The sequence below is a fragment of the Canis lupus genome, chromosome 11 (genome assembly GCF_011100685.1).
Source record: "Canis lupus familiaris isolate Mischka breed German Shepherd chromosome 11, alternate assembly UU_Cfam_GSD_1.0, whole genome shotgun sequence".
In the NCBI taxonomy this organism is placed as follows: Eukaryota; Metazoa; Chordata; class Mammalia; order Carnivora; family Canidae; genus Canis; species Canis lupus.
Window position 1 is genome coordinate 45,257,900 of NC_049232.1, and position 25,178 is coordinate 45,283,077.

Consider the following 25,178-nt stretch of genomic DNA (forward strand, 5'->3'; position numbering starts at 1 on the left):
ATGAGATGGTTGCTTGGGGGGCAACTTATTGTATCTGTCTACTGTAAGAAGCCATACCATAATTAAAGGGTTGCTTTGTGACATGGAATCAGAATGAAGAAAAACAGAGATACACAAGTGCTTAATGGTATCAAGGTAAGTAGTAAGATTCACCCAACTTTCTACATGGATTTCCATTTTTTTTAAATTAAAGTTTGTTGGTTTTTAATTTTGTTTTTTGTTTTTTTGTAATCAATGTGGGGCTCAAACTCATGACCCTGAGATTAAGAGTCACATGCTCCACTGACTGAGCCAGCAAGGTGCCCCTTCACATGGATTTCCTTACTAAGGGTTCTAGAACATCTTCTGACTAACTTATGATTCTATCAAAGAGTGAATGGAATACAGAGACAAATAGTATGTGATTCCACAGACATGAGGTACCTAGAGTAGTCAAATTTATAGCCACAGAAAGTAGAATGGTGGTTGCCAGTGTCTGAGGAGAGGGAATGGGGAGTTATTCTTTAGTGGGTATATAGACTCTTGGTTTTCCAAGACAAAAAAATAATTCTGGAGATGGATGGTGGTGATGATTGCACAACAGTATGAATGTCCTTAACACCATTGAACCATACATTTAAAAATGGGAAAGATGTAAATTTTATGTTATGTGTATTTTACCACATTTTTTTTAAAAAAAGGAATAAATGGATCCATCAGATGAGTTTCAAGCATATCTCGCAGATCTTGGGGTTGAATTTAGGTATCACCACTCTAAAGTGTTATGTGCTTGTTTTTAAATCAAACTATGAAAAAAAAAAAAACAAGTAGTATTTTCCTGTTGCAAAAGAGATGGGGTCAAACACCACAATGACACCTAATGATGAAAATGTCAACATTTGGGCTCAAAAAACAGGATGGAGGCAGTCTCCTAGTCTCCGGCCATCCCAAGAGCTAAGCTAAGTGTGTCCAGCTTCGACTGGTTTGGCTGGAGACAATTTCAGTCATGTTCTAGGAGAAGGACCCCTCCACCCCACCCTGCAGAGCTCCGGTCACCTCACACAGTAATAGCCAGAAGGTGATGGAGATCACCTGACCGAGGTACTCTGAAAACAAAGCCCAACCTTGCCAGTGTGAAAATCATTCTATTCTCAGTGGCTATCTTCTGCGAAGTTTGGGTTATGAACATTGGTGCCAACCCATAGAACTGCTGGCTCTCCCTGCAGGACCAGCCCATTACTGGGCCACCTGAGAGAAAGCTGCTGGAGGCATCCAGGAGGGAAACTGGCTTGTTTCAAGGAGAGAAAAACCAGTTTCTCTCCTCGTAATCTTACATCCCAGTGCTTAGAGAAGTTCACTCTACTCCCCAGGTATCTACTGAAAACCCTGATTTTATTTCAGAAACAATAGGGCAGAGGAAAACAGATCATTGGTGGCTAAAGCAGCACCTCCAGGGGCCTGGAAAGAGAGCTGGTGGCAGGAGAGCAGGGAGAGGGGGAAGGAAGTAAAAGGAGTGAGAGTGCCTGCTAAGGTTTAAAAGCCACACAAAACTGCAGCCGGGCTGCAGTCGCCTTAACATGAGCAATGGTGTTCTGCAGAGCTCTTTTCTTTTCTTTTCTTTTCTTTTCTTTTCTTTTCTTTTCTTTTCTTTTCTTTTCTTTTCTTTTCTTTTTTCTTTTCTTTTTTTAAGATTTTTTATTCATTTGAGAGAGAGACAGAGAGAGCCCAAGCAGGGGGGAGGGCAGAAGGAGAGGGAGAAGCAGACTCCCTGCTGAGAAGGGAGCCAGACTTAGGACTCAAGCCCAGAACCCGAAGATCACCACCTACCAGACCCAGAGTGAAGCAGATGCTCAACCTCTGAGACCCCCAGGCGCCCCTGCAGAGCTCTTTATCACACTTACTTTGATTTCTTTACATCATGTGATTCCTGCATATCCAATCACAGAACTCTTAAAAACTCCATGCGGGTGCTCAGCTGATGTGGTCCAACAGCAACCACAGACACTCCCTTCAAAGAATATTTCTAACTAAAGGATAAATTTACAACTAAAGGGTAAATGTTTCACTGGCTTAGTAGTTTCTATAGAATTAAAGACCACTGGGCAGACGGGGTGGCTCGGCGGTTTAGCGCCACCTTCAGCCCAAGGCCTAATCCTGGAGACCAGGGATGGAGTCCTACGTCAGGCTCCCTGCATGGAGCCTGCTTCTGCCTCTGCCTGTGTCTCTGCCTCTGTGTGTGTGTGTGTGTGTGTGTGTGTGTGTGTGTGTGTGTGTGTGTGTGTCTCATAAATAAATAAATAAAATCTAAAAAAAAAACAAAACAGAACAAACGCTGGCTGTCGGTGGATTAGTATTTCCTAAAGGAGGGAGTAAGACATCAGCTAGTGATGAATTTGTGTTTTATTCAGGTTTCATAGTGAGTGAGAAGCTTAACACACCTATTATTAGGGTGGTTATATATTATTATTTGTGATGTGGTAAACAGTATTTTGGGAATACATTAAGTATAGGACATTGTGGTAAAATCTATATGTACATCAGCTCTAACCCTTAAAACACCATAAGGTCAGTATCATTCAATCTATGGGCAAACATATCAAACTTGTAACTTGTCCAAGATCACATATTTAAGAAACACTAGATCTGTGATTCAAATGAAGACTGAGTCAAAAAAAAACCCCTCATATTTGTAATTATTGTGGTTAAACAGTCTTTATTGGACCAATGAAGCTTTGGTGGGCATTCTACACTTTGAATACCTCTCTCAGAGGCATCTAGACAAGCTGGATGTTGGAAAAACAGAATTTATCCTTTAGGCAAAATAGACACCAAAACTTAAGGTTGCATAGTGTCCCCTGTGAATGGTGATAGCCTGTCTCATCAGGAGAGGAAATGGATGTATTCCTGAATAATAAGTGAGTTTCTCTGCTTTCAATCTTGCTTGTGAAGCCTACTTCAAAGGACTGTTGCTGGCCTAGCATCAAGATTATGCAGCCAGGTTGGGGGCTGGGGGCGGAGGGCACCTGGGTGGCTCAGTCAGTTAACCATCCAACTTCTGCTCAGGTCTTGATCTTGGCAGGGTCCTGGGATGGATGGAGCCCCCCATTTGGCTCTGTGCTCAGCAGGGCGTCTACTTCACCCTCTCCCTTCACCACTCCCCCTGCTTGTGCTCTCTCTCTGTCTCAGACAAATAAATAAAAATATTTTTAAAAATATTAAGCAGGGATTAGCAGACCCAGGTTCAAATTCAACTTCTACCACCTCATAGCTGGTCAACCTTGGTCAAGGCACGTAATTCCTAGAGCCTCAGTTTTCTTATCTATAAAATGGGCATCATAATGTCAAATTATTAGCCTCCTTTTGATGTTATTTTTTGAATAAGCATGCCATTGCACTTTTAATTCTCATTTTTCTACTGACTAATGATGTTGAATATCTTTTCATGTGCATATTTGCCACCGTGTATCTGCTTTGGAAATTATCTATTGAAATCTTTTACTCATTTTTAAAAATTAGGTTGTTGGTCTTCTTAGAATTAAGTTTTGAGAATTTTCTAAAAATAAATTCTGGATAAATACCAAGTAGAAGTGAGGATATGCAACAATTAGAACTCTCATATATTGCTGGTGGGAATGTAAAATGCTACAGTCTCTTTGGAAAACTGCTTGGCTGGTTCTGAAAAAAATTAATTATACACCTACAAGATGACCCAGCCATTCTAGTCCTAGGTTTTTAACCAAGAAAAATGCAAGCATATGTCTAAACAAAGCCTTGTGCATGAATTTTCATAGCAGGTTTATTGGTAATAGCCCCAAACCAGAAGCAACCTAAAAGTCCAGGAAGAATTGAAAGAATAAACTGTGGTGTATCCATACCATGGAATATTACACATTCATAAAAAGGAGTGAAGTACTGATACATGCTACAACATGAATGAATCTCAAAATCATAATGCCAAGTGCAAAAAGCCAGACAAAAAAGAGTACATATTACATTTATACCCATTTATACCCAATTCTAGAAAATGCAAATTAATCTATAGTAAGAGGCAGATCAGTGATTGCCTGGGAACAAGTAGAGGGGCATGGAGAGGTAGGAGGGAGGGAATACAAGAGAGCACAAAGAAACTTTCAGCAATGATGAATATAGTCATTATTTTCATCAGTCATTGTTTTCCAGATTAATATATATATAACATAAATATAATTGTATATAATTTTATGTATATTTCAAAATGCATCAATTTGTACATTCTAAATATGTGTAGTTTATTATATGACAATTACATCTCATTAAAGCCTTAAAAATTTCTTAGCTCCCAATATTCCCCTTGCCTTGTTGCCCCTGATACAGAGGAGAAGCCTCCAGCAACCGTGTATATACCACACAACCCATCTTCCTAGCCAGAGCTGGTCCATCTGATGCTGCAGGTCACTAAAAATGAGAAATTCGAATGTCAGTGTCCTGGAGAAGAGGTCCATAATTTTCTTTTTCTGACGTCCCCGGAGTTGCCTGGATCTAGTTGATCCAAAGACTGGTTATTTTAACTTATAGATTTCAGGATCTGAGTGTCCCATCAATATATTCCTCTCATGCTAGCTAGCTGGAGTTGGGTTTCTGTTTTCGGCAATCCTGGGGAAGAAATGAAATTGACAATTTACTCATGGCATTGAGATTTCTGACACGTTGAATCACAAATGGCCACACTCCTATTTTAAAAATAGGGTGTTCAACTGGCTCCATGAGTCATTCATCCATCCCTTCATTTAACACACTTTTATTTGATGGCACACTATGTGCCAGGTGCCCAGTACCAAACATTTTCACATCTTCTTCAAATTATATAACAGCCGGTATAACAATCTCATCTTTACAGTTGAGAAGGGTTTAGAGGGTCTCAGTTACTTGCTTAAAGTCAAAGAATTCTTAGTAAGCATTGGATCCTATCAATTTGAGCCCAGGCCTAACTTCAGAGGCTACACTCTGCCATCTTCGCTACCCATGCTCTGTTGCCTGCTTGTAGTAAGCCCCAACATCAACAGTGTGCTAAGCGTCCAGCCACTGTGGCTACGGAATGCAGGAGCCAGGGGCCCGAGATGCTCCCCTCATACTTTCATGGCCAACAACAGTATCAGTGGATGGCAGCTCCGGGCCTTGCACCTGTGGACCTTAGTGTCTTGGGAACAGATGAATTATCTATTCTAAAAGGTAGGAACAATCAGAGGATCCCTTTTCCCCCTGTGTTGCTCTGTTACCTAATAATGAATCTCTCAGTAACAAATGAGCAGCTAAATCCTGAAAATAAAAATGGTCATCCGCAACTATAGGAAATGTCCAAGGAATGGCATCTTTAGCCACAAATCAAAAGATAACGGGGCTAGGATATTCTTCCTGAGAACCCTTGGGAACTTTGCACACTTATAAAAAGCTCAGGTTTGAAGTTACATTTTTATACCATTGCTGGAAACACCCCTAATAATTTCAGGAGCACAGGTTCAAGTGAGAGCCAGAGACCTCATGACACTGTTCTTTTCCTCAGGGAAGTAAGTCTACCAGAGTAGAAGATTTTCATTTTCCATTTTAGAGATTTCAGTATAGTTTAAATGTGTAGCTCTTGAATTTAAAAATATAATAAAAGATGTCTCAATAAAAAAATAATAAAAGGGGAAAATCCATAGATCTTCACCTTATATAGTCTTCCTTGTCATCAACCTGCAGAAATATGAAAGCTGCCCAGGGCTCATGTGTACTGAATATCATCACAGTGACATTCGTAAGAGGGAAAATGGATAGGAGTATTCAATAATCTGGTAATGTTAACATAGCTTTTGTTATCATATCCATATGGTAAAAATTATATACACATTAAGCATATTTTCAAACACTAATAACATAGGGTAATATTTATGATTTGTTAAATTATAAAAATAAGAGTACAAAAACAGGTATGCGGTTTGATCCTGACATGCATGGTGTGTGTTTACGTGAGTGTCTCAGGAAGAAATACACCAAAATATTAACAGCAGTCATATCTGAGTATGGGTAAAATGCTTTCCTTCCTACTTTTATATAGTATCATTATTAAAATACATATATGCTAAATGTAATGTGGTATTGTCAGCAGATTGGATCCTGGAACAGAAAAAGTATATTAATGGAAAAACGTGTGAAATCTGAGTAGTCTGTACCTTAGTGAATAGTTACATACCAGTGGCAATATCCTACTTCGATGACTGTACCATTGTTAAGTAAGATGTTAACACTATGGAGAGCTAAATATATCTCTGTGCTATCATTGCAACTCTTTTATAAATATAAAACTATTTTTCAAAGTAAAAAGCTTTTAAAAATACATATATGGCAAGACAAGAGGAACAACAGTGACAGATAAGCCATTTGTCTTTATTTGTTAGGACTGCATAATTTAGTATGCATAAAGTGTTTTATTTTTCAGATGTATCTTGTTTTGCCACGTAGATTGTAACTTTTTACAGCCAGTGCTACCCTGGGCTCCTCTGTATCTATCCCCCAGATAGCACTTAGACCAGCGCTGGGCTAAGGATGAGCAACCAAGATCAACAGGTTCATCGATTAGTTAACTTGTTCTGAGAAAAAAAGGCACTAAAAGGGACACCCTAAAATTCACTGTTACGCTGCTTTTTCTCATTTTTGCAAGTGCTGATAGCTCAGTTCCAAGCGCATTTTTGATGAACAACAGAAAATATTAATAAACTAGTTAGTTCAACTCCTATGAAATTGCATTTTTAAATAAAAATGTCTCATATCTGCATTCATATAGTTCAACTTAAATAATAAGTATTTTACATTAGTCACTGAGGGAGGCCATCAAGGCAATATCTTACAAGCCACAGTGTACATTTTAATGCAATTATCATTTCCATGAGTTCCTCTCCTACAGGGCTTGCTATTTTGCACTCTCAACTCATGCATTTTCTTCTTCCCCAGAGGTTACATGAGCAATAAAATTCTCCCCAGTGGTTTGGGATTAATTTCTAAAATACCATTCCAGGGGCACCTGGGAGGCTCAGTCAGTTAAGCTTCTGCCTTTGTCTAAGGTCATGATTCCAGGGTCCTGGGATCAAGCCCTATAGTGGGCTCACTGGTCAGCAGGGAGTCTGCTTCTCCCTCTCGCCCCGCCCCTCTCTCCTGCTCTTGCTCTCTCTAAAATTAAATAAATAAATAAATAAATAAATAAATAAATAAATAAATAAAATCTTTAAAAAAACCCCACCAATTCAAAAATCACATCATGACACACTGATATGTCTTGATCAGTTGTGAAATAGGTAGCAGCAAGTAACTCATTACTATTTTTTTCAAACCTCCAAATTTATAACTGGTTTATCTTTTGCTTTTTAATGTATATCAGAACAGATTTGAGCTAATCCTTCTAGTAGCCTTACATTCATACTCACTCACTCACTTGCATCCCCAAATGGTTTCTTGAGTCGGGGAGAAAGAAGTGCAGGAAGAGCCAGGGCTCTGGGAGCCATGCACAATGCTGGCTTGTTCACATGGCACAGGTCAACAGAGCATCAGCCTGTGTGCAGCTGCAGACAAAAGGAGGTTGAGAACTGCTGTTATAAAGGCTTAGCAACTGCTGTATGTTCTGAATTCAGAACCCTGGAGTCTTAAACTATTTCACCACATACAAGATGCTTATTTAGCAGGTATATGTAACCTGACATCCGTACGGATATCTCTTGTGCTATGGCCATATTCACTGAAAGTGATGCTTTTTAAACTTTTTTAAAATTAGATATTTTTTTTCCAAACACACTCTTACAATTTATTCATTTATACAAAAATTCTCCCTGAGTGTCTACTGTGTGCCAAGAAGAGAGCTATATTACAGTAATTAATAAAACGGATGCTATCCCCACTCACAAGAAATTAGTTGTGGAGACAAACAATAAATCAGGCAGAGACTTAAATAAAGAATTATAGAGTGCCAAGTGTCTTGAAAAAAAATGAATGGGATACTGGGAAAGGAGGGAGTCTAATCAGAGAGGGCAATCAGAGAGAAGGTTTCTCTGAAGCTTTAAGTTTAGGCTAAGCCCTAAAGGCTGGGGAGAGGTCGGCCAGGCAAAGAACAGGGAGATGGTGCATGAGGCCAACAGCTCTTGAGGTTGACAAGTGAAAATGTGCCCTGCTGCTGATCTGCAGGCCATACAATTTCTCCCCAGTAATACTCAGCAGCTCAGGTAAACAATACAGGGGGCCTATGTTGGATTGACACAGAATTGGAAATTCTGGGCATTGGGTGTCACTGAGCGTCTAGGAGATGGGAGAGATGAAGGTACTTTAGAAATATGAAAATGTTAACATTCTGCAAGAGATTGGAGAGACCCAATATTTACCAATGCTGACAGTTTTTTGTTTTTCCTCCTCTGCCATCCTTGCAGAGATCTGAATGCCTCTGATCCATCATAGGGACTCGGAAATGTCGAGCAGATTTCGCTAAAATCTGGAGGTGCCTGGAATAGAAGTGCAAGTTCACATCATCAGGATTATATCATTTCTTAGAAGACAGCCATCATCTATATATCAACAAATGGAGCCTAAGGCAGCAGTTTCTCCAGTACTTTTCTATGATTCCATCCCCAACTTGGGGAATATTGTAAAATCCGTGATAACTTGCCATGTCCCACATATTATCCACCATTAACATAAATCAAGGTTTCGTGTTTGTAATTTATGTCTCAGCACTTAGAGAATACCTTGCTAGTTATTTTACATAGATAAATCAAATCAAAACTTTGTTAATAAAATATTAGAAATGTCATAAGACCTCTGATTTATTTAAAGATGTCTAACATTCTTGATCTCCATTTATTTCAAGTTTTAAGAAGAAAAATGGTTAGCTGGATCATCCTGCTCTTATTTTTATTCCTTAATTTAGGAGATTACATCTCAGCTCCAAAACCATTTTTAATAATGAGATATGCAATTTTTAACTGTTGATGTTTTTAAAAGAATAAACATGATTAAGATTAATTTATGTAGTCCCAGATATACTCGAATAATGGATTAGTCTGTAGAGCACATTTGATTCATGTCTGATAGTCAAGCTTTTATTTTAGTTGACTCCAAAATTTACTCCTTTGTTTGCTTAAAAGCCAGAACTGCTTATGCAATAGAAGGAAATGAGTATAGACTGAACACTTCTGGGGAGTACCCAATTCCCCAGATTACCAATTGTATATATTCACAGGGAATGATGAGGATACAGCAAGTTAACATTGTAAACAAAGAGCAAAAGGTATCCATGGATTATAGAAAGGTTCTTTTCAAGATAAGAATTAAATAAATGAGAAAAAATAAGAGGGCAGCAAAAATCTTTTGGGTAATGGGCAGATTTTTGGCATAGATTGTGGTGATGGCTTTACAGTGTATACTCCTCTCCAAACTCAAGTTGTGTACAGTATGTATGTACAGTTTTCGTATGTCAATTATACCTCAGTAAAGTGGTTTTTACCAACACAAGCAAACAGAAGAATTAAATAAATAGAAGATACTGAAAGAAAAAGACAAAATTTGGATAAGCTCACAGAAGAAGAATGGAAGGGTTGCTTTTCTTTTCTAGCAAAGAGTTAAGTCCATACCAGATCTCAAGGCAGAAACTGATTGTCCATTTTTGGTACTTGTCCACTAATGCTAAGGATTTATCCAGAGTGTAAAAATATAGGAGGTTGGAATAGTCAGGCAAACCAGGCGGACGATCTCACTTTGCCTAATGACCTAAAGGGAAAGCCACACATGCCTTACAGTTTTCTGGGACCAGGAAGATAGGAGAGACTCACTCTGCCTCTCCCAATTCCTGGACAATTCTGGGAATCTCAAGTCTTGGACATCTCTTTGTTCTGTCTGGTGGGACTTTGGGTATCATGTGTGGCCCTGAAGAGGCCCTGAAATGCTGTATCTAAAATACAAGGTGGGATGTGTCCTAGGAAGAAAAGAAAGTGTCCTACTCTCCTGCTCTAGCCAGGGCTCCCTCGTGGTGCCCAGAGATTCAGTATGATGGAAGCAGACCCATTAGAACTTAGTGGTTCATGATAATGGCCTTAATACTCTAAGAAAGAGAAACCTCAAACTACCCTAAGCTTAAATAGTGTAGAAGCATAAAAACAGATGTAGGTCTCAGGCCTTCTCTGACATGTGAAGTCATCAATATAACAGTCGTGCCCCATATACTTGAACTTAACCTTTGAACCAGAACATTCAATGTCTACAATTGAGGCATGCTTCCTCAATTCTCAATTATTTCTCTTTCAAATCCAGGCTTTCTTGGGCCACTAACTGCTTTCAAAAGTATTTCAGGCAATTCCTAGTTTTCTAATAAGGTTGACTGGGCTACAAGGAAATTGGTTAATGTTAACACTGGGTCCAGTAGGTGGGACAGAAGAGGCTGGGATTAGCAGGGATCTAGTTACATGTGCCTGACGTGAATGGGCTTGTATATTAATAAATTGCCTATACAAGAGGCTTTGGGGCAGAACAAGAAAGAAAAGAAGCTTGTGACCTGGTAAAATGTTCTAAGAAGTTTGACCTCAAAGTGAAATGGACAGCACTTACAAAATATTTTTCTTAAGAAATTGAACCACCATCTTATTGAAAGTACTCACATCTATCAGTTAAAACAAATAGAATAGATAAGGATAGCAGTTGAGGCTACCTTGAAGAAACCACTAATCTTAGAATGTTGGACCTTCTACAGAAATTCTGACATAGCTTCTCCAACAAATTGATGGCATTAAAAAATGAGTGAGAGTGTGTGTGTGTGTGTGTGTGTGTGTGTGTACCATTTAGAATAAATGAAACTTTAATGATGTTAACAACCAATTGCAACATGTAGACTGTATTTGGATCCTACCTTGCACAAACTTAATGTGAAAAGTCACTCTGGAGATAATCAGGGAAATTTAAACACAGACTATTAGATGACACTGGGGAAAGTCCTTATCAGTTACAAGTCTATCCTGAAGTGCAATGACAAGATACTTGGAAATTTTCTTTAATGTTCTCCAAAAAAAAAAAAAAAAAAAAATGGTGTTGTAGCTGAGACAACATGAGCAAAATGTTAATTTTTGTTGAAGCAGAGTGACAGGTAGATGCAGGTCCCTTCTAATCTCTTGTGAATATTTCACAATTTCCATGATAAAAAAGGTTTTAAAAGCCAATGTATTACCATTAATCTTAAAAAGTACATAAATATCATTATTATAACATAATTTATCACAGCACAAAATGGAAATAACCTCAAAGTTCTGCAGCAGGAAAAAGATCTTTAAAAGTATGATAAACCAATCTGACAAAAATTATGCACCATTAAGATGACAATAGAGAAAAGAGCAACAAAGAAAGTGCTTATGGAATTATTTTTAGAATAAGGACTATATCCATATTATGATCTTAACTCTTTAAAATATGTGTAAAGATACACAGAGCAGAAGACTATGAAAGAAAAAATAAAATAGCAAGTTGATGTATTATAAAATGCAGTGGAATGTCTTTCTCTTTGGTGAGACAACACTGTTTCTGAAACACATAAAGAGCTGACATGAACAAAACAACAAAAATTGACCTGGGCCTCCATATGCTGAAATGTAACATAGTGCAGCAGAAACAGCACCAGCTTTGGAGTTGGGCAATGTGGGCAAGTTATTTAAACAATCTGAGACTCGGTTTCCTCATCTCTAAAATTAATATAAAATATCTACCCTTGGGGACACTGCAAGGATCAGCAGTGTAAGTAAATATCTATCACCTGCAGTAAACTTTCTGTGATCAGAACTATTTACTAACTGTCATATTAAGTGAGGTGGATTCTGGAAAAGAGAAGAAAAGGAGGTGTGCTGATGGTGAAGCAACTGGAGACGTTTATGGCAAAACAGTTTTTTTTTAAAGATTTTATTTATTTGTTCATGAGAGACAGAGAGAGAGAAGCAGAGAACAAAGGCAGAGGGAGAAGCAGGCTCCACACAGGGAGCCTGATTTGGGACTTGATCCGGGGATTCTGGGTCACACCGTGAGTTGGAGGCAGATGCTCAACGGCTGAGCTACTCAGGCGTCCCAATGGCAATACAGCTTTAGCACAAAATTGAAGACAGGGCATTTTGCCATGAGGCCCTAAAATCCCACCTGGGCCAGTTGCAGTGTAAGGACTAGCTGGAGAGGTGCTAAGGCCTGTCTGGTGCAATGAGGTAGAGGCAGGCAGTGGGGAGGCAATGAGGTTACCCTACAGGAGGATGGGAGGGCCATGTAATATGATGTTCAACTATTCAGCAGCTCCAGGGCAAAACTTACAAGTCTAAAGGAAGGGGGAAGAAGAGCATGACTAGAGGAAACTAAGAAAAAGAACCTAGAGGACCCAAAATCTGCATAAGGTACAAAAAATGGGTAGGTACCCTTATATAGGGCTAGAGCCAGGCCTCCTTGGCAGTGACAGACGACCCCTAATGGCAATTGTTATGATGGATAATAGGTCTCCAGAGCGTGAATGACCTGAAATTCATGTAAGACTATTTTGTCCTTTCTCTCTGTTCTACAAGATGAGAATATTAAGGCCAGAAGGGGGAGCTTCCACAGACTGTGGCTAGGCTCTGTGGCAAAATTCTGCCTAGAACTCTGCCAATGAACTTGCTATACCTCACTATGCCATCTTCCAAGATGGTTTGCCCCATAATCACCAAGTCAATTATTTTTACCCATATTTCATAAATATATGTTGCTCTCCCTGTCTCAGAACAAACAATAAAACATAAGCTCTCATTCATTTCACAAATCTCTTTTACATCAAATGCTCCCTGCTAACTTTGAATTATTTTGTTGTATATAACAAAAGAGAATGTACTGAACATTTGTTCAGTAAATGTTCCATCAGCACTACTATGGCCAGGCCTATAAAAATGAGTGCCTCAGGGGTGCCTGGGTGGCTCAGTAGTTGACCGTCTGCCTTTGGCTCAGGTCATGATCTCGAGGTCCTAGGATGGAGTCCTGCATCAGGCTCCCCGTAGGGAGCCTGCTTTTCCTTCTGCCTATGTCTGTGTCTCTCATGAATAAACGAATAAAATCTTAAAAAAAAAAAAAAAAAAAAAGTGGTTCAGGCCGGTGGTCAAGGAGCCAACAGGCCAGGGAAGAAGACAAGTTTGCCAACAAATAAGCTTAATCCTACAAGTACACTTTGTAATGCTCAATACACTGTGGAATGAAAGAGAATAGAACTCATCAGACCTCGAGAGAGAGAGAGGCAGAAGGAAAAGAAAACCTCCCTGATGGCTGATCCTGGAGGAAACCCCGAGACAGAAGAGTGGATCAACAGGTAGGGACAAGAAGATGGCTGTTTCCAGTAGGTGCCCAGCACAATAGCACGGGGAAAGGACTGAAATCACGAGAATTACCAGAAAACATGGCAAGTAAACACAGGGGTGGGAGCCGGGTTGGGCTTGTGCAGAGAAAAATCCATCAGGCAACCCGGCAGCAGAGACAAGGCCAAAGTAAAAACCGACTTCTTTTAAGTCATAAGGAAATATTTTTAAAAAGAGAGTGAAGAAATGTATATCTCGTCTCTGAGCTCTTAACTATAATCAAGCGATTAAAAGGGAATCATTAAAAAAAAAAAAAAAGGCGAATCATTACCAGTGGAAGTATAAGGAAACTCCAAGAACAGAACTAATACTGGCCTTGTACAGATCCTGGCAGCTGCTACCAAACCTATGTCTGATGGTGTTAGTCCTGGGGTGAGCATACCAGTTCCTGGCAAAACACTGCTTTTTCTCTCCTTTTTCTCTGGAATCCTGCCTCTTTTCTTTTGGCTTCTACTTTCTTGCGGTAGAAACCAGTTGTGGTATTTAGATTAGAAATATCAAGTGAAAAATACTCAGTCTTTGTGATGTGGTCTCCGGTCCTGTAGAGCCTCTAACAAATGATCCTTCAAACCCGTCCAGTAATGAAGTGCTGACTGACAGCCTTCGAGAAGCAGACCCTCCTTCTCTACAGAACCACCTCTGTGGGTGTCAAATTATAGGAACATATTATTACAAGAGGGAACTATCATTACAGCTTCAAATCCAAAGTCGACTCTGAGGAAACGTTTATGAGTGCTGCAAAACATGTTGTGAGCCACATAGGAAGGTCAAGGAAAGGTCGTTGTAGAAAGGGGCCCCTTGGAAGCAAAAAGAGTGGGAAGCCAGTGTTGCTTGTGGACCTCCTTTGAGTGAGGCACCACCATAAGTCCTTTACATGTGTTATTTAACGGTTTTCTTCCCTTCTCTCCTTATTTCACTCAGATTTATTCTTCCAAGTATCTCACAGTAGTTTGCACACATTATATCATTTCTACTAAGGAGGATCTTGGATCTTGATTCGAGCAAGGAGACTGTCAGTGCCAGAATCAGAGGAAAAACCTACTTCTTCAGACTCCCAGGATATATATTCTTTGTAAGAGTTCCTACTATTTTTTCAGAGGACACGACATTGAAGGATACACACTGACACGAACATTAGTATTTCTTAAAACACATAGTGGGCATAAAGAATGCTAAATACTCTGTGGGGTTTGCCCTGTGCCAGCACATCCCTCTGTTCAAAATTAGTACATTTTCTGAAACTGGGTGCTGATCTGTGAATGAACCCAGGAAGAAGAAAGTCGTACGAGGACTTCACTCTCCTGCCTGACAGACTCTCTCAAGATGGCCGTGCACCCCTGACCACTGATTGACATTCTTCCCTGCTGCATGCTTGCCTGTGCTTCTTAGACTATTAAAATATTAATGGGGTCTTGGTATCTGTCATTATTAATTTTAGAGAGTAACAAGGACATGCTAAGCCCTAGTATTGATAGATTTGTAGAATATGTTAATCCGTAGCACTCATTACTCAGCTAAGTTACTTTTTTCAGATGGTTTTTCTCCACTAATCATTTCCAATATTTAACAATTTGTCATCTCCAACTATGCACGCTCGTTTCTTAGAAGTATTCATATATGTATTTTTATAATGTCTTTATAGCAACAATTTATTAAACAATTGTTGTGCACCATCACGTAATGACAAAATCTTCTGACAAATACCTAGAGAATTCAGCTAAAAAATGAGGAGATTATTAAATCTGGCAGAAAATAATATGTTCCTGCTATCGAAATAGAAAAGCTAAGGCAAAAAGTTAAATGACTTTCTAACAACTAAGATGCATGAAGATCTAATCTTTTCTCATTCCTGAAGCTTGAGATTTAGATTTGGGGTGTGCATTTAACAAAGGCAGACTCAGGTACTTCCCTTAGAAAATATGACTCAAATATAATTGCAGAAGTAACTGAGAAGTATCTTTTTCTTGTCACCCAAAACCTTCAACACAAATTATGTACAGAGGAAAAGAACAAATCACTCAGTCCTTAAGAAGTAATCCCAAATTCTGTCTTCAGGAAATGATTCTTATCCCACTTTACAGTCAATGCCATCACACATACATCTTTTTATTCTCCTCGATCTATTCCCACTATCTTTTCTACTGATCAGTACTTTACCTGCCCCAAAATGGGATGATGGTGGCAAAATGCATAAACCACAGTCTTAAGTTAGAAAATTATGCATCATACCCCATTACATACAGCATAATCTCTACCTAAACACTTGAGATGAATCAATGCTCATGCCATCCTTCAGATAACTGTGTTACTACTTACTTACTGTACTGTTTTCCCCCTCCAGGAAGAAGACTGAGGAAAGGGTGAGGAATGCAAATGGAACCAGAAAATAATTTGACTGGTTGCATGATCATCTTTACTATTTATTAAATACCTCTTAATGGAGCTTCAAGAAGAAGCAGAAATGTTTTCAATTTAGAGGCTGAAATAGCCCCAATTGTGCTTTATCTAAGGCCATCTCTAATCACAAATCAGATAGTGATACATCTCTTTTTAATGTGACTAGCATGGCTTTTCATGGCCCAGACTCACCAAATGACAAGTTAAAACAATAGGCTGCTTTGCTTGTTCCTCTCAGTCCACAACTAAAATGCAAAACAAAGCAAAAAATAAAAGCAAAAAAACAAAACAAATAAACAAACCTCTGGGGGAGGTGTTTTCAATTTTCAGTATTGTGCAGTTCACGCTTCAGTTGATAATCCAGATCTCTTCTAATGACCTTGAAGGAGTTTACAGTTTTTCAATTGTAAATGTAAATCTCAGCCCATCTCCCAAAAGCATTCAATAATGAATAATTCTGTATAAGAAAACATTATACAAAATGGGATGCTCTGAAAAGAGGGGGTTGTAACTAACCCATGATTCCCCACCAACTCCTTACTTCCACTCAGGTCATCAGAACTCTTAAAAATTAGTTCCCTTTTTGGTATTTATAATATATTGAAAACTTCTTGGTGAATGAAGCTCCCTTGTGGGTTAATTCATCATTCTTAAATCAGCGATTAGTCCTTATTAACTGTAAAGGTGGAAAGTATAGTAGAAAAGATAAGAGAATGTTGACACCATAAACATCCAGAAAGTTATTACATTTCTACTTCATCCCTGACACAGCACTTACTCCTTTTTCTCTCAAGTCTAACGTGGGTATGGCAGGGTGTGGGCGTGTGTGAAAAAAGGGATAACTCCCTTTTTTGCTCCATCTTGGATTAAACTACTAACACTCTTCAAAGTCAACCTTTTTGGCCAGACACTGGCTCTCTTTGTCCCAGCCTTACGAACACTGCCACGATAAAACTAGTGGGTAATACTATGGACTGACTTGTGTCCCCCACCTCCCGGTTCCTATGTAACCCACAATGTGATGGTGTTTGGAGATAGGGCCTTTGGGAGGTTATACATGTTTAAACAAGGTCATAGGGAGGGGCTTGTGGGATAAGTGTCATTATAAGAAGGCACACCAGAAAGCGTGTTCTCTTCCTCTCTTTCCAAAGAAAAGATCATATGAGCACATGCTGAGATGGCCACTGTCTGCAAACCAGGTAGAGAATTCTCACCAGAACCCAACCACCCTGGCACCCTGGTCTTAGACTTATAGCCTTCAGAACTGTGAGAAAATAAATTTCTGTTCTTTAGGTCACCCAGTCTACAGTATTTTGTTATCACAGTCTGAGCTGACTAAACCAGCCAAAGAGACAGAGATATTTTGGGAAGAGTGATTTCCAAAAAATAGAGTTGCTCTAAACTCAATGGACATTTATTTCACCTCCTTCATGTCCATACTTATGAAATTTTCATTTAAACACACACTTTTTGAGGTGCCTGGGTGGCTCAGTCACTTAAGTTATTGCCTTTTGCTCAGGTCATGATCTCAGGATCCTGGGATAGAGCCCCACATCACATGGGGTTCCCTGCTCAGAGGGGAGTCTGCTTCTTCCTCTCCCTCTCCCCCACTACTTGTGCTCTCTCTCCCTCCCCTCTCTCTCTCTCACACACTCTCAACAAATAAATAAATAATTAAAATAAACACACACCTTTGACTGGTGCCCAGGGCTGCCACTCTAGAAAAGCAAACAAAAGCATCAGAATTGGGGAACAAGAGAGTGAATACAGCTCTTCTCAGAAGATGAGGCAAGTCCATTTTCTACACATGGTATCCTACTCCAATTGCAGCAGATAAGAGCAAAGGCGCTTTGTGATCCCTCTGTGAAGGAGCCGGAACCCTGCCATGGAAGGGGTCAACATCAGGGCAGAGTGTGGGCCAGGTTATGTTTGCTAAACGGTCCTTCTGTACCTGGGCCCTGCCCACGCCTTGTATCTTGCACTCCCCATTTCCTCAGTGGTATCTGATAAACTCAAGGGAGTTCACTGAAGATGACTGGCCTCCAACAAAGAATAACTTAAAAGGAGAGGAAAAGTCCTAAGCCCCACTGTACAGACCACAGATTTGTTCAGTTCTGACTTGCGAATCTGAAGCTTTCTATATGACTCCATATGGTTGTGTTATATTAGGGCTCACACAAGGCTAAGATACACAGCTAGGTTTACCAGCTGCCAGTGGCCAAAAGTGAGGAAGTTCTCAGAGACAAATCAGTTTCTAATAAACTGTTTTCCCCTGCTTTAAAAAAAAAAAAAAAAAAAGAATAAAATGTCAATGCCATGCAGGCAAGTACGGAGAGGGAAATGAAAGCTCTGTCTATCACTGCAGGCTTTATTTTTATTTTTAATAAAACTGATTTGGATCAATTTGAGATAACTGCTGGGAGATGCAAGGCTTTACTTTCGGCTACGTCATTTGTTTTTGTTTCTGATCTGGGCTCAAAAGGAAGATTGCCAGTGTTTTTCCAGTGGCACAAAGCAGTTCCAGAAGAGTTAAAATAAGAAACCCTACCTGCTTAATCTGGCAGAAAACACATGAGAGGAGCAATCAGTTCTGGGAAGAGTTGCTCTGAATGAGGTATGCCTGGCTGCTTTAGGCCATGCTGTTTGTCAGTCTTTCAAAATTCGAGTCATTACCAGATGCTGATCTACTATAATATTGTGATATTTTATCTGATTACACTTCCCTGATTGTGCCTTATCTGCTATCTGCCTTCCCATTCTTCCATGTATATTAAATGCAGGTGCTTTTATTATTCTGAGAGCTAGAAAGTGTTGACTGCTCTGAATATAAATGGGGATATTATATCATTAACTTGCTCCGAAAGCAGGGCCATTCACTGTGTAAATCACATGCAAGGTACCTAGTGGAGACACAATAAACCATAATGTCTTGAGAAAGAAAGCAATGAGGAATGGATAAGGAGATAAAAATTTAAGGCATTGTTAAAGAAGGGTAATCTTCAAAATCCTATTTAGTTCTTTCAAACTAGCATTTGTTGATAATATAACCTTTATATTAGAAACTTTTCTAAGTTTGTATAAAAAAAGTTTGGGGGGAGGCATGATAATATGTAATGTTATCACTCATAGGATTGCATAAAAACACGATCACTAACATTCTATGGCTTATCTAAGGTAGAAGAACAATTCTAATCTTTTAGAAAAGTACACTATGCTTTGGCAAATATAGTCTTATCCTATCTAGGTGTATAACTTAAACAAGGTGAACCAATGGCCAAATGCTTTATGCATTTCCAGACATTAAAAGGTGAATAGTGTAAAATCTGGCTGCAAATTTCAAAGGACGTAATATGCAGTGAATTAAGTCAGAACCGTGACAATGTGCTCCTGCCCAACAGTCTGGGGTTATATGCTCTGCTTAGTTCCCACTATGTTGGCCTCACTAAAAGTTAATCCACAGTTATTTAAGTGGAAAGTTTCAGAAAATCCATTTCTGGAGCAAATGTTATGTGTTATGTGAGAGTTGAAATGAGCCACTACCCCGTGTTGGATAGAATATCAGATGGCCTGTTCACTTATCACTGTGTCAGAGTCCTCTACCAATGTAACAGCTGGGAGCCAAGCCTGCAAAGGAACACATGTGACTCTCTGCCTCAAGCAGTGTGGCCAGAGTCATCTCCTGACTCTCAGATCTCAATGTGTGCAACAGAAGAAAACAAGTATGGAGACAACTGGGAACATGTGGATAAGGTTCTCTCTCCCATGTAATCAAGGAGGATATGGTTTCTGCTCCTCTTCTTTTTGGATTCCATACATAGGGTGTAGGACTACTACTCCTCTCTCCCCACCATTCACCATTATGTACAAATGCATAAATAGTCAATTTCTTTTAGCTCACCAAACATATGTTTAGAACACCTCCTTAATTCAAGGCCGCTCTATAATCAGAGAAGCCATTCTTCTTAAATTATATGTTTGAAAACAAAACAAGAAGGGATGCCTAGCTGGCTCAGTTGGTAGACCATGGGACTCTTGATCTCAGGGTTGTGGGTTCAAGTCCCATGCTGGGTGTAGAGATAGCTTAAAAATAAAATTTTATTAAAAAAAAGAAAACATGAACATGGAAGATGGTCTGATCTTTTCAGTAATTCCACATTTGTGCCTATTTTCTCAGGAAAGCCATTGTAATAGGTTTCTCATAACATGATTCAGCTTCATTTATTTGTTTATGTATAAAAGTAACATTAACTGGATATTATTTTTTAGAAGATCTAGTCTTGAAAACTTGTGAAAAGGCAAAATAAATATCTCAAACATAAAAGGTGAAACCCTAAGGCTTTCTAAAAAGAATGTATAGGAGGGGATCCTGGTGGCGCAGCAGTTTGGTGCCTGCCTTTGGCCCAGGACGCGATCCTGGAGACCCGGGATCAAATCCCACATCGGGCTCCCGGTGCATGGAGCCTGCTTCTCCCTCTGCCTATGTCTCTGCCTCTCTCTCTCTGTGACTATCATAAAGTAAAAAAAAAAAAAAAAGAATGTATAGAATATATTCATGACTTAAAGATAGCCAAGATTTCTTAGGTCATAGAAAGCAATAATCATAAAAAAATTAGGCTTCATCAAAAAATTAAAAACTTCTACTCATCAAAAGACACCATTAGGAAAATAAACAGGCGAGCTGTAGACCTGAAGGAAGCATTGGCAAAATCTGCATCTGACAAAAGGACTATTATCCAGGATCTACAAAGAACTGTAACAATTTAACAAGAGAAAGACAAACACACGAATTAAAAATGGGTAAAGGACTTAAAGAGTCAAAAAGTATATATACATGAATGGCCAACAAGCACATGAAAAAAATACTCAATGTCATTTGTCATCAAGGAAATGCTAATTAAAACCAGAAGGAGATGCCACTATACCCACCCCCCATATGGCTATAAAGAGACTGACTCTGCCAATCAAGGATGAGGTAACAGATCTGGCACAACATGGTTGATGGCAGGGTAAGATGACACAACCACACTGGGACAAGGCCTGGAGGTTTCTTCTACCTTATGGCCAGCTGTCCCCCACACCAGTATTTATGCATATAAAAGAAAACACATCCACAAGACTTGTGATGTTCATAGATGCTTTATTCCTATAGCTCAAGCTAGAAACAGCCCCAGTGTCCATCAATTGGGGAAGAGATAACGTGGTGAGCAATGCAACTAGCAACAGAAAAGAATGAGTGTTCATGTTGTCTATTGATCTAAAACTCAGTTGGGCATCAGAATAACCTAGGAGTTTCCTAAAAAATACAGGTTTCTTGGCTACACTTCAGGGATTCTGATTCAGTGATTCAGTAGTTTTCAAAAAGGTTCTCACATAATTTCAGAGCAAACCTACGTTTGACATTCCATAATCCTGTTCATATCTTTCAACTACTTCAAACAGATATTCCAAAAAGATGGCAAGGGAATATCTTTTATTCTGCTTCTTTTTTAAAAAGATTTTATTTATTCATTCATGAGAGACACAGAGAGAGAGAGAGGCAGAGACACAAGCAGGCTCCATGCAGGGAGCCGATGAAGGACTCTATCCCGGGACTCCAGGATCATGCCCTAGGCCGACGGCAGGTGCTAAACCGCTGAGCCACCCAGAGATCCCCTTATTCCGCTTCTTTTACACACCAGGTTTTGTTCATGTTATCCCATTTAGGTTGCATAACAACTCCTCCAGGTGAGTATTATAAACTCTACTTTACAGTTTGGAAAATCAAGACCAGGCAACAGTAAGTGACTTTGTCCAAATTCGTTATAGTTTACAGGAGAGGAACCAAGATTTAAAGGCAGACGGATCTACAAAGCTGTCACACTACCACAAACCTTTTCACAAAAAATAAGGGGAAAAGTTTCTGGGAAATTTTGTGATGGCGAGAAAGAGAGACAGAGACAGAGATGGAGACAGAGACAGAGAGAGCTCTAGATCTTTGTTCCCTGATACTTTCTACACCTAGACTGGTGTACTTCATGATTTCAGATCTTCAGAGTTCTCCAAATGAATGTTCCAAACTGAATACTGCTTTTTCCTCTTACAAAAAAATAATAGTCTTCAGTACTTGACTGTTAAAACACATCTTAGGCACACTGTCACCTGCCTAGACAAAGAATTTCTGGTCAAGATCAACCGTTGCTACTGCCATCCTGGACTGCTGAAGTGACTGTTGGGGCTTTAGTTCTCTCGTGCTGCCTTTATTTATTTATTTATTTATTTATTTATTTATTTATTTATTTATTTATTTATTTATTTAAAGATTTTATTTATCTATTCATGAGAGACACAGAGAGGCAGAGACACAGGCAGAGGGAGAAGCAGGCTCCATGCAGGGAGCCTGACGTGGGACTCAATCCCCGGTCTCCAGGATCACACCCTGCACTGAAGGCAGAGCTAAACCGCTGGGCCACCCGGGCTGCCTGCCAAGCACTGTTTTAAGAACTTAACATGTATTAGCTTATTTAAACTAACAACTCTTTGAGGTAAATACTACTATTATTCCTCATTTTACAGCTGAGAGAACCGAGGCACAGAAAAATTTTAGTCCAAATATCACAAAAATAGCACAGCCAGGATTAGATTATAACTCAAGCAGTCAGAACACAATCAGTACTTGGTTATTAGTATTTGGTTTCTCATTGCTCAGAATTAATATTCTGAGAAAAAAACCCTGGTATCTGAGGGTCTTTCTGGAATGTATTTTAATGACCTAACAAGAGGTGGCAAACTCACTCCTTTTTGCATGTTTGTCAGAATCACTAATGGATCACGGCTCTCCAGGTTTGCATCTCAGAATCCATTTTAATGTGCTCAGAGCAGGCCTTACCATTATTTGGAATTGACATGTGAGAAACTTGCCATCCTTCCCATAAAAATTAATAAGTGACTAAAAAGAGACCTGTAGCCATCAATTCCCTGCCCTTGCTTTACTTCCCAATTAAGCGAGAAGATCCACTTGGAATTCTCTCAAGATAGTCTTTGGTTACTGACCTCTATGCTGTTGGACCAGAACAGCTAGAAAACACTGCCTCTGTCAATGATTGAAGGTCCTCTTACCCCTTTTTGAAGCTACTCAAGTACAGAAACATTGCTCCCTTGATATCCGTAGAGAGGCCCTATGGGCATCAGGTACAAATGGACAAAATCATCAATGGCCCATGGGTACCATGCTTTCCAGGGTGTTTTTCTAGTAAGCAGACAAAATCTCCTATCACTACCAAGGTATTTAGTTTGTTTTATTTTCTATCATTGGCTCATAGCTCTATTACACATTGGAACCTATCCATGGTCTCAGAGCCAGGAAAACATTTGTATGGTTTGTGAAAGAGTCTCTGGTTCCAGAATGAACTCTGTCACTCCATAATTTAAGGAAGCTGAAAAGAGTTCCTGCTCTAAAATTAAATCCTCTTGGGATATCCAAAATTCCAGTTATCAGCCATTCATAATAGAAAATCAGAACCCAAAGGCAGGAGCCTGGCTTTGGCATCTCAGATGAACCTTGCTCTGCTATTTTCCTGTGACTATGGGCACGGCATCTATTACGTGGGATAACGATCGCTTCTCATAAGCTGGCTTTCATGAGGGAAGGCAATGTATATAAAGTTCTTGCACAGTGCTTCACACACAGTAGGTAACCTTTATTGCTAGCATTGTCATTTCCCTTGGTTGTCTGTTAAAATGACACTGCTTATGTGAGCAACACACAAAGTCCCTACTACCTTTGTGTAAATGAGTTTCTTCCCTCTACGGAGCCAGTAGAGATAGTGCAAGTCCCTTCAGCAGAAAGGACACATTGGAAGAGGCAGGGTTGCCTGGAAGGCACCTGGCTTATTTCCAAGGTCATTCATCCCCAAATTAGTTAACAATCCCCAGACAATAGCTTTGTCTCTATGAAGTGACCTACTGGAATAAAACCCCTTTTAAAAAATACCTCCATTTGTTCTAATGTAAAAAAGCTATGAGAAGCATTACAATGAAGCAAACACTGTATAAAGACTATGTAAAATGTGACATAATTTTTTAAACGTTTTTTCAATTTCTAAGCACCCAGCCTGCCCACACCTACCATACACCTGAGGTGATAGCTGATGGCACCTCAGGGCACATTTCCAGACATCTCCTGCCACCCCTTTCCTTGTCTGCAGATGGATAAAGGACTGCTTGGGTTCATATCTCATTTGAACATTCAAATCACATTCGCTTACTTTTAGATCATCTCCTTGTTCATTTATAGAGTCGAGAGTGTTGGCAGGTTCACAACAGGGAAGCAGGGGTTACTAAGCAACATACCTATCAGACAGCTACAAGTTTATCCTCCCTGGGCTCAGGTACTAAAGAAAGGTAGCAAGGGCTGGAAGTGTCTTTGGCTTCCAAGGTTGTGCTTCTATAAAAGTTAATTGACATTTGAGGGGCACATAGGTGGCTCAGTTGGTTAAGTGTCTGCCTTTAGCTCAGGTCATGATCTCATGGTCCTGGGATCAAGTCCTGCATCAGGCTCCCTGCTCGGCGAGGAGCCTGCTTCTCCCTCTTCTCCTCCCCGCATGCTCACGTGCTCTTGCTCTTTCAAATAAATAAGTAAAATCTTAGAAAAAAAAAGGAGTTAATTGACATTTGACAAAATGATAGATACAACGTATAACTAGTCTCACAAATATGCCAAAAGTAAAACAAGTTGGCAGCACAAATACTTTATTGGAAGGTTTTTGCTGAACACTGATGAAATCTCTCTTCCCATGACATCAGGGTCAAATCAACTCACTGACCAGTCATGGCAGATGCCCATAATATCAAGTTAAGGAGTAGAGTTTCTAAAAGCAGCATGTGGGGGGTCTCCCACTGAGATAAAATCGTGCCTCCATACACCAATGCACAGTTGCTGACTCGTTAGTCTTTGTTGGTTTCTATAAAAATTACTTGATCTCTGGGGACTCAGTGAAATCCAAGGCTCTGGATCAGAAAGTGCATAGAACATTCTTAAAAGTCAAAAGAAGTTGAGTAGCTATTTGCTTATAGACCAACTCATCCATCTAGAGATTGATCTCTGCCAAATTCTCCGTGATTCTGTTACTCTATTATTTATGAGGAGCTGTGGCATTGTGTTTCAGAAATTACCAACCAGTCAGCACTGATGGGTATGTATTTTTCTTGCTCACTCAGTGGCAAGACACATATATAATAAATTCTTAGGAACTTTATCTCTTTCAGTTAGAGTCCAAGTAATTGCTGACTCAATGATTTGCCACAAAACCTATCCCTGGATAAAAGGGAAGACCATCCCCTACAGAAAACAGGTATTTCAATGCTTGAGCATTTCCAGCAAGAACAAAGAGGAATCAATGAGAAGCAAAACAGGAAACTATGTTCCACAACTGAGAA

The 25,178-nt window shown here is 39.5% G+C and overlaps 1 long non-coding RNA gene and 1 other non-coding gene across 3 annotated transcripts; one reads left to right on the top strand and one right to left on the bottom strand.

Annotated features, from left to right (window-relative positions):
- Positions 1–1,658: 1,658 nt before the first annotated feature.
- On the bottom strand, positions 1,659–17,484 carry LOC106559485. Of its 2 annotated transcripts, none has more exons than XR_005366894.1 (5): positions 17,456–17,484; positions 16,067–16,440; positions 8,361–8,477; positions 7,416–7,550; positions 1,659–4,611 (listed from the first exon to the last, which is right to left on the bottom strand). It is a non-coding gene; the product is annotated as an uncharacterized LOC106559485 (long non-coding RNA). The 2 variants fall into 2 exon arrangements; XR_005366895.1 differs by having other exon boundaries at positions 16,067–16,143; positions 17,456–17,483.
- A 2,278-nt stretch (positions 17,485–19,762) lies between these two features.
- On the top strand, positions 19,763–19,835 carry TRNAK-CUU. Its single transcript has one exon. It is a non-coding gene; the product is annotated as a tRNA-Lys (tRNA).
- The last annotated feature ends 5,343 nt before the right edge of the window (positions 19,836–25,178 follow it).